Genomic DNA, 16,245 nt, shown 5'->3' on the forward strand with positions numbered 1-16,245 from the left:
TAAATCGATGGAAAACTTGTATGTGACAACGGTAAAATTCACAACATCGATACCAAGCAGGATTGTTTTGTTAACAACGGTATCATGGCATTGTTCAACACTGTACGATATTTAATAGACGGAAAAGAAATCGAAACATGATTGGACAAGGTCGACGTTGCCACTACACTTCTCTGACTCGTCATGCACATTGGCGATTCTGCAAGGTCTGATGGCCCAATCATTCTGTTTGAGAAGAACCATACCCAGTATGTACGTAGACGATGTCAAACGCATGCAAACGACTCAGACGCAAATGAATAACCGTACTTATTGATGTCCATTCGAATTTCAACCTTGGATTCGCGATACGCCGAAGACAGCTTTGTGGAAACGAATTGTTCTCTTCGTGCGATTCCTCTCAAAAATATATTTGTGTTTATCAGATATCTTTGCCACGATACTTTCAGATCCAAACACAGTCATGTTAAGCCGAAAAGCGATGACAATGATGTAATTTTGTATGGCGCTTGTGTCGATGATGGTTGTTTGTATTGTCCAGAATATAATTGTGGATTCCTGTCATAAACCAATCATTTGTCACAGAAGCGCGTTTGTTTTCGTTTATAGAACCCTGAAATGCGCCATCGTTGTCGTTTCTAGCGCTCACCAAAGACTCGATAAAAGCAGAGCTCAGCAGTTTTCATGCAAAATAAGTACCCCACAAAGCATCGGCGCACTGAGACGAGTGTGTTTTTGACTTTTCAAACTATGACTCAGGTGACTGGCAAACAGTAGCGCACCGATATCTGACTATTTAGGAGCATCTGGAGTTTCTCTGCGGTTAAGCGGTCATCAGGAACCATTAGAATGTATTTTGCTCTGGTGGGATACCAATCAAGTCGCACGTGCATTTAACAAGCCATAATCGTACTTGGGCTGGGATCAAATATTAAAACTGGTCTGCAGATTTCCCAGGATGACCACTACATTTTACCCGATTTATTACTTTTCATTGGAACATATGGACCTATTCACGCAGTCCGTTATCGACATGTACTTTAAGGCATGTGTAAAGGTGACCGCTAATTACACTGGTCAACAGTGAAATCATTACTGACTTGAAAAGGCCCTAATCTGTAGTATTTTGGTGTGCCGAACACGAATATAACCGTGAAAAATTTGTATTGGCTCTCGTTTTGAAGATATTCATATACCTCATTTTCTATGTTTCACTGTGTAAATTTCTCCAGTAGGACTGCAGCAACATCCGGAATAATGATGTAACATTGCATAATACCATCATGCTCACATCATCCACAGTTGATTGCATCATTTTCTGATGCAATGCAATACTAATGCCATGCGGCTGCTGAAGTAAGTTGACGTCAGCAGTGTACTATACATGTGTAGGCCTATTATACTAATGCCAGGCGGCTGCTGAAGCTGACGTAAGCAGTGTACTATATAAAGCCCAATCAGATAGGTTCAGCATTTAAAATATTTTAGACGTTGTGCGAGACAGTTCAAGCTACTGTTACATAAAACTTATTATTTTATCCATTTACGTACAATAAAGAACAGTAATGCCTCGAAAGTGTGTTAATACCGCGGACAATTTTTGCTATATTTGTGGGGAAGTGACATTTGCCAACCAGAAGAAAAGTATCAATTCTCAAGTGAAGAAGGCATATCATCTTTACTTCGGATGCAAGGTTGGTGACCAAGACAAGCCTTGGGCTCCGCATATATGCTGTGCTACATGTACAACACAGCTTTCACAGTGGTTGAATTGCAAAAGGTCATCAATGCCGTTTGCAGTCCCAATGGTGTGGAGAGAGGCAAGCAACCACCTAAATGACTGTTACTTCTGCTTGGTTCCTCCTCTTTCCGGCGGAATAACGAAGCGAAAGAAGTCGAGAATAGTCTACCCAAACATTCCGTCTGCATTGAGACCAGTTCCACATGGTGAGGGACTTCCTATTCCAGAACCTCCAGCAGAATATTCTCTTGATTCATCTGACGAAGACAAAGGTGAGTCGACCTGTTCTTCTCCTGGTCCATCAGCATGCAGTGATCCAGATTTTCACTGTGGTGCATCATCAACCCCACACAGAATAACACAGGAAGAACTAAATGACCTGATTCGTGATTTGGACTTATCAAAGAACAAGGCAGAATTGCTAGGATCAAGACTCCAACAATGGAATCTTCTAGAAGAAGATGTCACAATTACTGCATATCGAAAGCGCCACCAGCAATTGGAGCCTTTCTTCAGAAAGGAAAGTAATCTGATATTCTGTTCCGATATTGAGGGCCTCATGAATGCTTTAAAAATCACTCATGACCCACAAGAATGGAGACTATTTGTGGACTCTTCGAAACTGAGTCTCAAGGCTGTGCTTTTGCACAATGGAAACATTCTTCCATCTATTCCAGTAGCGTATGCTGTCCACATGAAAGAGACATACGATAACTTAAGGCAGCTACTGAATTCCATTGAGTATAACAAGTACAGCTGGCACCTCTGTGGTGATTTGAAGGTAGTTGCCCTTTTAATGGGACTGCAGCAAGGATATACAAAATACATGTGTTTCTTATGCGAGTGGGATAGCCGAGCAAGGGAAATGCACTACATGAGGAAGGAATGGACTCACAGGCAGAATGTAGCCATTGGAGAGAAGAATATCCAACACCCAGCTCTGGTTGAGGCTCAGAAAATCTTGCTACCACCCCTTCACATCAAACTAGGTTTGATGAAGAACTTCGTGAAAGCCATTGACCGGACTTTGCCAGCATTCCGATACCTGCATGAAAAATTCCCTCGACTCAGCGAAGCAAAGATTAAAGAGGGAGTTTTTGTGGGTCCTCAGATTCGAGAGCTTTTCAAAGATGACCGGTTCAACAACTTGCTGGAAGGTGACGTGAAACAAGCATGGAATGCTTTTCGCCTAGTTTCTACAAACTTCCTCGGAAATGTTAGGGCAGAAAACTATAAGGAACTAGTAGAAGACATGTTGATGAAGTATAAGAAACTTGGCTGCAATATGTCTCTAAAGATTCACTTCCTTCATTTCCCATTTGGATTTCTTTCCTAGCAACTGTGGTATTGTTAGTGATGAACACGGCGAACATTTTCATCAAGATATCGCAACAATGGAACAAAGATACCAGGGAAAATGGTCCACTACAATGCTGGCTGACTACTGCTGGACACTCCTCAGAGATGCTCCCGAACAGCTGTACAAGAGACAGGCGAAGAAATCTAAGATGTAGTCAATGACTTGATTTTTTATAGGTAGGCTATTACAGTTGACCTTTTACTATTGGAATGCATTTCGTTATGTAAACATTAATTTCTTGCAGATTACAAAAAAAACTAGAGCCAATTTTGCAATTTGACTGTCATATTCGTGTTCAGCACATAAAAATTGATAAGAATTGACTAATTTTATTTCAGTAACATGACTTTTGTAAAAATTTGTTGTCCAGTGTTACAGATGCATTGTTGTGATACTCTCCAATACAACTCGTCTTTTTATTTTTTGGAGAGGCTGGACTGTAAACAAAACAGCCACACCATGTTCATGTTCTAACGACTAAACAATTTCCTTTACGTGAATACCAAGTATGTCCAAATCTCTCGTATATCACCACCAAAATGAGAGAAAAAATGCTCTAAAAATAGACTAGGACTCCGTTAGTGGATACTGACCCGGAAGTGATGTTTGTGACCAGAGACCCTACGTGAATGATATACACGTGTTTATCACTCATGGTCGCGGCAAACATAACGATTTCCACCGACAATAATTCCATTTGGTTTCTTACATCGACGGTGACCAAGTTTGACTGTTGGATACCTTAATCCAAGAAATGTCACCTCCTCTTTGAGAATCAAAGGCACGCAGTTTCTTCATTTCTTCAATTAAACTGTCCTGTACAACACACATAAAACTTATGAACCAGTATAATTCTGTACTGAATTATCATTGCTGCAGGCCGTTCTCGGAACAATGGAGTAGTCTGTTATAAGGGGTTTCTGGCCCCAAACCCTATTTTGTATAGGACGAAAACATGATTCTTTCCCCTCCATAGCCCCACTCAAGTTAGTCTAAACAAATACGAAAACAGTTTTGTTGAGGCAACAGCGTCTATTTCATAATCGATTACCAACACGAGGACATGTTATTGAATCACCATCGTCGTCAAACAAAATAGGGATTGATCCAGAAACGCCCCTTATATAAGACTACTCATATATTTCACACAAAATTTTACAATGTAGTTGCTAGCAATGTTTATATCTGATATTTCATCAAAAAAAATTATAGAGATTCACTGTAGCAACAAATCTAAAAAAATCTAAAAAAAATCAACTTTGCTAAAATCAACATCATATTTTTATCATTCTCTTATTATCGAAATTGGGAAGACCAGATTTTATTATGACATCAGTCTCAGTTTTATGACAATTTGATTTTATTGCCATAATTTCAACATGACCACTAAAACCGTCTAACGCCGACCTATAATTGTCAAATCCTATTACCATACCGACATTTATTTTTATTCCCTTTGCCCGTTTTTTAACTTTTATTGTCGGATAATTTTAGACAGTACATTTTGCTACGCAATGTAACAAACTCCGTTAAAATTTTCACAGAAACTTCATCGTTAATCTTTCTTACTACTTTTTTATTGTCATCGCAGTGAAATCTATTATCTGCTGGGTAATCTGAAAGATCAAACAGTTCGCGGTTAATCCTAAAATTCTATGTAAATGTCACCAGATTCTATGTTGTACTTCAGCGAGTCAGTATCTGTAAATATCAACTCTGCATCAGACCATTTAACTATAACAAAATCGTAATGAAATTGGTACATTAGCGTCTTTGTACTGCCATACTAACATAAACTGGTTTATTCAACTTCAAGTTTGTTTTTCTCTTATGTATCGCGACAAGATTTTCATTAAAAAATTTTATACTACCAAAATTATCAGATGCTACAAGCTTATTACGACGTTCGGCGTTATTAACAATTTCAATATTGAATCGCTTTCTAATGTTCTCCATGGTCTTTCTGAAGACACCATTGTTCATGAGCTTAAAGAAGTTTTTCTCAAATTCTGTTGTTTCAACTGTTCGTCGAGCAGTATTTGAGTCGATACAATCTTTCACCCAGCGCGATTGATTTAACTTTAACACGCGATGAACTTGTCTTAGTACCAGACAATGATCCAATGATCAAGCGCCTGTTTCAGATTTCATAGTGCAAAATATATCTCCGTTTGACGAGAAGATTATGAACTAGGTTTTGACCAACTGATTTACAACTTGTGCTAGACGAATAATTGCGTTGTTGCTCTGATAACAAACTGTAATCGATCAGCATTGACTCAGGACAAAACGGATAATTGTTATGAGCGTCATTTAGCTTCACATGGTAGTCGAGATCAACTTCAACAAAATAACCAATATCATCACGTACAGTTTTATCCGTTTCTTTGAAAAACTGATCCAGACTTATCCACGTAAATGCACCATACGGCATCAGCTCGGACATTGCATAATCGTACAGATTATTTGTATCAAGATAAGGTATGAAAACCGATGCCAGTGTCTTATCGTAATCGCTCATGTACTTGTTATTCGCGCAAGCATATTTTTTGTTATTGCACTAATGCCGCCTCTGATCCCACGTTCGATAAAGTTGAACATGTCAGGATATGACAACAACTCCAATTTTATTTTGCTGTGTTTGAGTAATGCGTCCCAGCTTAATACCAGGCTGGGTCAAGTCCTTAGTCATCAGCGCTGACTTTTCTAAAATTGTCAAATACATCAGATAGCAAAGATACGTCTGTGATCAGTTACAGGTCATGATAATCACCTAAAGATTTAAGAGTTGAAATCATTCCAAATGTGTTTAGCGTAAGCATGGTCGTCATCGTCATGCGTTTGTCATGAGCTGGACTTCGATATTTATCTGTAATATGACAATGATCTTTTACTCGATTCTGGTCAAGTTCAGACATAAACGCTTCCTCGTTGATGTGACATGTTTTTGCTGAATCAAATTCAACTTTTCTGCTCCTTGCACAGGAAGTAGAATCGACTCGAAATTTTAGTATTCGAGATGACGATGTAATACCAGCTGCTACTTACAGCCGTGCAAGCATCTGACGCAACAAAAAAATCTTTCCTTTGTGTTTGTTATACTGCCCACCGACTAACATGTCACAATTTTTGATCCACACGTAGTGGTTTTTATAGAACAGCAAGTATATTCTTGTTCGTTTAGACCTCGCGAAATCTGATGTGGCTAGATCGATGAAATGTTTTGCATGAATGTTTTATGTATCATCATCGACTCCAAACACATTAATACCTCCTAGTAAAAGTAAAATGTTTTGTTTCTCAAATTTTGGAATTTGATACTCAGAAACAGGAAATACAATACCGAAAAAGTTTAGATTGTTAACATGGCATATGTAATTTGATGCTCTGTCAGCGTGCTTATCTACCAGGAACAACGCTGACAATAAAGCACAATGGAAGCATTTGTCGTCGTTGTTCTTGAATTAATAAAACATTTTGAGTTTTTAATGTAATTTGGCAGATCGACATATGAGCTACCTCGAAGAGGATAGTATTTCATAGTATGAAATAAAATTTCTGTTATTTTATCGACTCTCCAATCCGATCCAGATGTTGTATATTCTTCTATTTTTTCTGTATCTCTTGAAATATATCATTTGCCAATGACATCAAACTTGTTCCAATCAAAACTCGGCAGAATAGCGATGTAATGTAACAATCAGCAAGTTCTTCGAATTGCTGTTGAGATGATTGCGTCTGATCAGATTGCAAGTCCGATCATATACTCATCTTTGAAAAACAAACGTAAAACAGCACAATGATTTTTAGACCATTGTGCGTTGCAAGCTCAGATTTGACTGTTGGTTGAAGTAGATGAAATAGATTTGTTGATGAGAAATTTGTTAGTAGAAGTTGATTATCAAACCTCCAACTGTTGTCAAATCCAGCAAATGCTGTGGCATTGGTGGGGGGGGGGGCTGATATTTTGCCACGAACAAACGTGGTTTTGCGATATCTGCAAGTTTCAACATCATATAGTATTGTGTTTTATATTGCTGTAATAGTACGATACGAAATTGCAAATTAGAGATTTGAAAAACGCATAGTATATGATGGCAAATTTATACCAACGACCTATCATCGTAAACGATCTTGCAAAGTGTCAGGAAATATTCTGCAGTCATCCAAAATATAACATGTTCGCCGGCAATGAAATGGAGTTGTGATAAATCTTAAAACGAAAAATGCGATCGGAGTATTAACATCAGAATGTTACAGGATGACGGTAAAAGCAGAAGATGATAATGAATAAACTAAACTTTTCTTATACGATATTCTCTGGTCGTTGCTTAATGATAACATTCCAGCTAGAATGCAAGTGAATCGTATCAATGATCAGGTCACCGACAATAACATTGCAAATTTTTCTTTGAGAGATGAATTTAATTCACATCTGATTTATGAGTTGTATGAGGCTAGCAGAGGAGGAGTTGGCAGAAACATACGAACAAAAAAGTTTTTGCAAGTATCAATAACACAGGATATTTTCGTGTAACAGTAGAAGGAACACAAACCGCTTATATTAACTCTCACATCGTCTTGCTTATGAGGTATTTCATGGACCTATTCTCGAAAGTCTTATCATCGACTACATCAACGGTACTAGAGTAGATACTCATCTTGAAAATCTTGACATTGTTACACCAGAGGAAAATACAAGACGTGGACGAGGAGGTGGTATTAATTTCAAAAATCCCGCTAGATCTGTTATAGCAAAAACTCTGTTACAGATGAATAAATATTATTTCCTTCAATATACGCGGCCGCAAAACACTTTAATATTTACCCACAATCAGTCAAAGATGTTACTGATGGAATACATAAATCCGCTTTCTCAAAAACGAGCGGAGATATGATCGTCTTTCGATATTTAATTGCGGTTTAGTATAGCAGCAACATCGCTGTTGGTCAAGCAGCAGTTGACATATTTGTTTAGAGCTTCTTTGTCGTACTCGATCAAGATCTTACTGTATTTCAACATGCTATCAACTTAAATGTTGTTAAGCAAAATAAGATTAGTTTTTTTCTCGTTCTACTTCGAAGCGGACCATTGCATTAAATCACCAGGAAATATGTTTCTTATAGCCTTTTCAAGTTGATAGATGCTTACAACATTAGCTTGAGTAACAAACCGTTCCATGTTATTCAACTATTTAACACAAACTTGAGCTTCTATGATCAGCAAGCTAATCACATATCAATATTTAGAATATCCCTAAGATTTTCTCTGGTCAAGCAACAATGAACCCTTTTCATGACAGTGTCCCTGTCATATCTGACAAAGTTCTTTTTATCTTCCCCAAGTTCCAATACCTCATAATCTGTTAACAGTACTTCAAATGTAGAGATTTTAAACTTGATGACAGATTAAACAGCAGATCTAAGACACCTGATATCGTTTGTAGACCCGTTAAATGTAGGTCTGTTCTTCTAAAATACGAGAAGATTTACAGCGATCTAATCGGATCGCTAGCGATTTAATCAAAGATCTTTGATATCACTAGTTGAAATCCAACTGTTAAAACTATCACCGAAACCGCGCCATTTGACCAAACTTTTATTACCACCTTTTTATATCGCTCGTTCGATAACAAATATATCCTGTGTTGTTCGTAGAAACGTCCTATGACATCTTCATTCGCAAGATCTTTTAGCTTGAATGTTAGAGATATAGTAGTTAAAATCTTGTCAACGACAAAATACTTCTTCAGACCAGTTCGGGGTAAAACCTTTTTCAATGTTTTTTTTTTCATTTTTTGTTAATGAAATTCTGACACGATCACCAGTGTTAAACCTCTGTCTGCGATATATGTTCTCGTTTCCACGAGTATAATTTGTATAGCGTCATTGGGTGATATTCCAATTTTTCTGTGTTTAGTTTTATTTTAATCTGTAATAAACGCTGGCAGATCATCAACATATCTGTTGGTGTTGTTTGCTGTAAGATATTTGTAAATCTTTTCTTAACTCCTTCGACAACAAACTCTTTTCTTCATTACTGGTAACATTTTTTTTTTATATTGTTTTGTTTCAGAAACTGATCGAACCGTTTATTGAAAAACTCTGCTCCATGGTCGGTCCAGATTTTATTTGGTTTTCGCTTCGTCTTAGCAATAACATCTTCTAACACATTTGTTATCATCGATCCAGTTTTATCAGCAACACGAACACTAAACGAGTTTTTGCTAAAGACATCAATGACGTTAAACAGATACCGTTTGTTATCGTTGCACTGTGCAATGTTTTGCATATCTGCGAGATCTATCTTCCAGATATCACAGACTGCGTTTGCGACGACCTTCCGTCGTAGAAACTATTTTTTTAGGTCTGTGAAGTTAATGAGCCAGAACGTTCTGCGTTCCACTTATATCTGACGCAAGTATGCCAGGCATACCAACGCCAAGTTTATATTTTGCTCCAATGATACTGGTACTAGTTTCTTGTCAAATCGTTTTCGCATATCATCCGGTCTCTTATCTCGTATTTCGTTAATCATTACCCGATCGCAACCTAATTTATCGTCGACGTGATCACGGTAACAAATATCATAATGCATCGCAATTGCATCAACTGCATTGTAAGGCTCTTGTCCTGGCAACGGATTGTCATTTTCATCGAGTTGCTGATCACGTGGATTCCATACAGCCGTATATTTATGTCCTGGCAATGTCCAACCTCCTTTTGGTTTCGGTAATTTGCCAACAATTTTATGGATATCCAATTCTGATCCGATGACATCTCTATGATTGCAACGCTGGCAATAAGCAATTATCTGATTTTGTTCAAGGCACATATCTTTGTTCACATCATCGCAGCTATATTTCATTTATTTGTAATCGCTGATTAAAATAACTTTATCGACAGAATTTATTGTCGGAGTGCTAGCACTCCAAGATTACATTGCACAACCACCAGTAGTGATTCTTTCACCAGTGATTGTATCAACGGATTTAACTTGTTTAAGAACCATACTCCTTCTCTTGCCACAAATAAAACAGACACGTTTCAGTATTTTTCTGTTATTAGCGGTTGTTTCTGTTGTTTCATCGATGTTACTGGTTTTGGTTCTGCATTTGAAACAATATGTTGCCATTGTATACTTGCTGTCAGACAAAATTAATGTTAAGATCGTTTACGATCCACGTACCTCTTTACAATCATTACTGATACACGGAAACGGGTCAAATTGCAGAATAAACTTTAAGAAATTGTTATGTTGAGATCCGCTATCGGATCCAGATATTTGTTTGATAAACATAGCACAATAGTAACCACAAGCTGAAGTTTCCGGTTGAAGCTGATTAGAGTTATATATATATATATATATATATATATATATATATATATATATATATATATATATATATATATATATATATATATATATATATATATATAAGATGTACTGTTTGATAACATCACTCGGAGGAAGACCAAACGAGTCAAAGTAGTTGGTGTTATAAAGAGCTACCCAGTGAGTTCCAGATCCGTCGTTGAAATCTTGTTTATTACTAACACAGCTTTGATTATCTTTCGGTGATCTATCAGCTAACTCATCATTTGAAAATACTCCGATAAATCCGATGATATTTTTAAGTTTATCAGCAATATCAAAAGTATTTAACGCGGACGATTTCATCTTCTGGTTCCCGGTAGCATCAGTCCTCGGCCCCGACTTCCATGAGTCCGTCTTCGCAATGGGTATACCTGCATTGGGCGTGCTTGCACGCCACGTCCTATTCCTAACGGGCTTGGTAAAAAGAAACTTCCTGCTATACCTGCTAGCAACGGGCCTATAAATCCACCCCTGACCGCGTTGCGGTCAGTTCTTGTGCTTCTTTTCTTTTTTTTGTGCTTTTTGTGCTCGTGTTGTCGACATTGTTTATAATCATTGATCAAATAAAATTAGAGTGCTTTGCATTCCACTGCAATCCATTGATATTAAGTCTCCGGATACAGCTTTTCTTTGACGCAACAGATATTGCTCATGACGCTGCAGCTATACCTAACGTTCCTAGCACAAGTAATATCTTTGGCAATAGTGTTCGTGTTAAAGTAGCTATCGCTGTTCAAATTCATCCGCCAATGATCACTTTCAATCTGGCAAATAGCGTTATTAGTGCCACTGACAGGTCGAGTAAAAAAGGTTGGTTTTTCAGAAATTTGAAATCCATTTTTAATGAAACCGCTTTTCGTTTAGCTATAGCTCGTGCTAGTTTTTGTATTTGTCCCTGTGAGAGATTAATATAAAAAATATATTTCGTTATAAATTTTTATCAGATAAAATTAAATGTTTTTGAACATAACACTCGAAACACTAGTGGTCTACACTTGGACGGTCATTCTACCTCGTATTTGTTCTTCTTCCGTTAGAAAATTAGAAAACGCTTTTCATTTAGCGTAACCTTCCTTGAATGTTCGATTTTTTACTGTGGTGTTATTTATAATACAATTTACCACTTCTAACATTGCAGTTCCAACAGCATCAGCTTTAGGTGTAGTAATTGCAAGAATATTACAAAGACTTATAAGAGAAGTTCTTATTCCATCTATATTTGCTGGTGCCTCAACTCCAAATGTACCAGCGATTGCACTAAGAAAATTTCTTACTATAACTTCTCTTTCACTAGCTGAAAGTGCATTAAAATAAGCAAATTCATTTGAAACAGCCTTTCCACTTCCAGTATCTTTGATCCACATAATGTTTGTTGAAATATATCTCTAGTAATCATCGATGAATAACACCACGTTAAGAATAGCACTTGCAAATGGCAAGTGCATAGAAATGTCTTCTATTGTCTGATTAACAAGCTGATATTGTGCACTTTTAAAAAAGCTCATCCGTTATTAACATGTGCAACTTGTGTATTGAAGCCAACATCACCATTAGCAGCTGTTTTTTAAGCTACCTTGAACTTCAAGTACGGCTTTGTGCGGCAACAAAAATACACCTTCGTCTCGAGTATTGAATGTTCTGATATCCATCTTATTAGGCTCATTAGAGCTCGCGCCAAGATATTCAATATACTCGAACTCTGTTGCAGAGTCATCTACAGTTATCTCATCGGCAAGGTCAAGATAATTTTCAATAGACATTTTTATTGTAATCGCCAGACAAAATCGTGATTAGTTTACAACACAAAAAAACGCTGCAACATCAAGCCGAGTGCTAGCACTCCGAGGTTTAGCACGTGTTATTAATCTTCTAATTATATTTTCTCCGGCCGGAGACAACAATTTATATTGTTGTTATCATCGCATTTGCTGTTTCTGATGATGGAGCTATTTCAGAAATAACATGTTTTTATCCGAACCACTTGGCACTCCACCTTTGATTTTATCAGCGATTTTTTGCCTGACAGCTGTTTCTGCTGCAAATGCGGCTCCCGTTGCAAAAGCCTAACGCGACTGGCGCTACATTGTTAGCTATTCCATGTACATTTTCGATTATCTTTGAGAAAATATTTCCCAAAAACACCTACAATTCTTCTGTGATAAATTTTTCGTTGTTTCATGTTATACAATTGTCTGATTAGAATTGAGTTTTGGTCAGCTAGCTAACCACGATCGGTTAACCTACACGCAGATGAAGATAGTAGGTCAGAATTTTGTTGTTAAGATCAATCTGACGACCTGATTGATCCGTAAGTGTCAACGTGATAGATGATATTTGATTTTCAAAATTGATCGGATAGTATATTATCTGTCTCGGATTTACTTGCATCAGCGAACCAGGTGAAACATCAGGACTAAAAAAAAAAATGTCTGTCCTTGGCTATCTCGTGCGCTGTATAAACCAGTTGCAGTATAATAGTTTATCAGGATTGTCTTTACATCTGTGTTGTTGACGGCTGATCCACTGTCATATGATATCCTCTCAGTTTATTATTCTTGCCCGTAACGTGTTATAATTTGAAATAATCTCAAAATTATCAGATGATATACCACTGCTGCCAGAGATAATAAAATATTTTTTGTTTTGTTGATATCTCTGACGTTGTAGGCGCCTTTTGGTATCTTAACAGGTTTCCACTCGATGATGCCTTTTTTTTCACTCCGAACGTAAAATCGTTATTGACGTCAGTTTTAACATTTGCCAAAGAGTGCCAGACAGTAGTAGATGTTAATACGCTCTCATATTGCTTTGGGGACCTGGGATAAAGTTCAATAACAGGATTATAAAAATCGGAAATGTTTGCGCAGTTCGATGTTGTCTTAGATGAGTCAAGTAGGGTCATCGACGACATTTTTATACGTTATTCGCAGATAAAAATAGAATAACTGGTTTCGGTTAGCAAATCAGATCGCTGTGTAACACATGATACTCTTCTTTCGTTAAAGATCCGTTTGATTTTAGATGAACATGTATATCAACAATTTCATTATCGATTTATGGGCTAGTGTTTCCAGCTTCCTTCGATGAGACGAGCAGCATAAGTCGATCAAAAATATCAGCCCCCGAGTTAAAGATCTTTAATCCTTTACCTGACGTTTCTTTCACAGTATCGTAGTGAGAATCTGATTCAAATTGTTTATAATATTCTAGACTTTACTACTAGTTTTTTTTTTCATTTATTTAACTCCTCATCCTCTATTTCTTTCGCGATTGTCTCAAATTGTTTTATAAGTGTAAAACCGTTTTCAGATCTTAAAACTCTATCAAAAGCTTCACATATATCTTAGCAATAACACCTTGACAGAATATTTTATAATTTTTTCAGCATCATCAATTTCTGTTGCAGAATCCAAATTATTTCTAGCCTCATCTGCTTTTTGTATCATATTATTCAACCTTTTTAAAACAAAAATCTTCTTCATTTTTGGTATACGACCTTATTCTTCGTGTATTTTTAAAACTGACATCCTTAATTTTAACCTCAACGGCAAAATGTTCTAAATGATTACTTTTTTGTAGATGGTGTTTTTATAATTTCCTTGCTTACTTCCTCAAGGATCTTGTGTCTTTCTCATTGTTCTCTGATCTGCCTATGAAATAAACAATCCTTTTCTCTCATTTTTTTTAAAACCTCAGCTTGTCGTGCATCAGGAATACCAATTCGCTCAACAATATCCTCAGCAACTTTCTTTTCTCCTTCTTCGAGTAGTCCTCGCAAACCTATTTATTTTAGTTTTTCTAGATCTTCCGGTGATACTTTGACGATGCCGGATTGTTTGCCAAATACAAACTCTGCGATAGGCTTAAAGAGTCTTGCGGTTTCTTCTGCGGCTTGTTGTTGTCCAGCACGTTCTTGCTCAGCTTTTTTTCTTAAACACAGATCTTGTAGCAACATATTTCTTTAGAAGATTTATCCGCGCCTTGTCCTTTATTGTGAATAACACATTAATGTTATACTTCTTTACAGTCCAAGAACCTGTCAATTCCTCGTCGAAACATATGATTGGTATCTCTGGCAAGTTTGACAAATAAGAAAAAACTTATTTCCACGAGCTGCCTTGTGATACAGATCGACAAATTTGTCTCTGGAATCATCGCTACATTGTTCTCGTGATATATTCTGCACACCAATTTTGTCAAGTCCGTTAACCGATATAAAACAACCCGTATTGCTTCTGATGAAACGATTTCTTGACAATGAAAAGTAAGGTTTAATCTTGTCCATTTTAGCATTACTCAACAGAATATCATCAAAAACGATAATCTTATGTTCGTCCGAGTCTAGCTCGGCAACAGGAACAAGATCTTTATGTGTTCTTATAACAAATATATCTTTGCCAGCACCAAGTTCATTCTTTAGTTTTTCCTTGTACTCGCTCAGCAACTTATATTTGTCCTACTGAGGATTGTTCGTGTGGATATATACCCGTCGTACTCGAATAGGTCGTTGAGTAGCAAGTTCATTAGCAATTTTGTTTTGCCAGATCCAGTCAGATACAGTGCAAAGGTGTTTATATCTCAACGAGTCAACAGTTTACTATCACTGATGCTAACAAGTACATTTTCTTTCGAATATATGTTCCTCGTGTTGGTAATCAACTATGAAATAAATTTTGTTGTCTCAGCAAAGTTAGTTTTCGTAGATGTTTAGACTAACCTGAGGGGAGCTATGGAGGGGGGTTATGTTGTCGTCCAAGACAAAACAGGGTTTGTGCCAGAAACTCCCTTATCAAAGCCTACTGACAATGGTCAATATAGCAGTGATGTTCTCGCTGGAGGTGGTCTCGCATATATATATATGTGTGTGTGTGTGTGTGTGTGTGTGTGTGTGTGTGTGCGTGTGTGTGTGTGTGTGTCAACTTATATTCTTATTAAGTGCATTGCACATCTCATTAATGTTTGAGATAATTTATTGTTAACATTCCCTTCATGTTGGAAAGTTGTACCTCTGTTTCCAATGCAAATAATAGTAACTGTAGTAACCGATTTTTATACATGACCCTTGCACAAAAGAAAAGTAATTTTATACAATATGAAAATCATATAAAAATGATTTTTTAAAATATTTATCATCTGGGTAAAAAAAAATTTGAAGCCCAGTGTGTATAATAGGATTGTAAACTGTTATCACTTACCTTCTATTTTGAGAGAGAACTAGGCAATTATATCCATTTCTCTCCAAAGTACTCATGTAAGTTCATAATTTCTCGTCACTAGTGTAATGAAACTGTTCATCATCAATGCTGAATCTTTGTATGATTTATTGTGAAATCGGGCGTCATTTTTACTACTGTGTGTATTGGGCGCTCGGCTTTCTACTAGGAGGCGCTCAGGTTAATCTCTCCGAATTCTTCTGTATTTAGTCATATTCGTGAGAACTTTGTCATGAATTTCCTGAGTGTGTTCCCGAAACCTATAAATAAGGGTGAGAGCCGCCGTTTTGGCAGTTGTGGTTCTACTGGACTCCAGTAAAGGTATCAAGACCAAGCAAACAGAAGACAAAAGCCTCTAGTCATCTCAGCTGATAATTTCAATCATTAATAGCAAGGTAGAATAGTTACCACCGACACATTAAATTTAGTACTCATAATAACTACTATAATGTTTCTCTGAAATTGTTTCAACGTTTATTTCCTCGTTATATCAGATAAAATTTCCCACAGAGGGATCTAGCTGACGATACTGTCACTGTGTTGTCATCTACAC

This window comes from Sinohyriopsis cumingii, chromosome 3, assembly GCF_028554795.1.
Source record: "Sinohyriopsis cumingii isolate HCF-2022 chromosome 3, ASM2855479v2, whole genome shotgun sequence".
NCBI lineage: Eukaryota > Metazoa > Mollusca > Bivalvia > Unionida > Unionidae > Sinohyriopsis > Sinohyriopsis cumingii.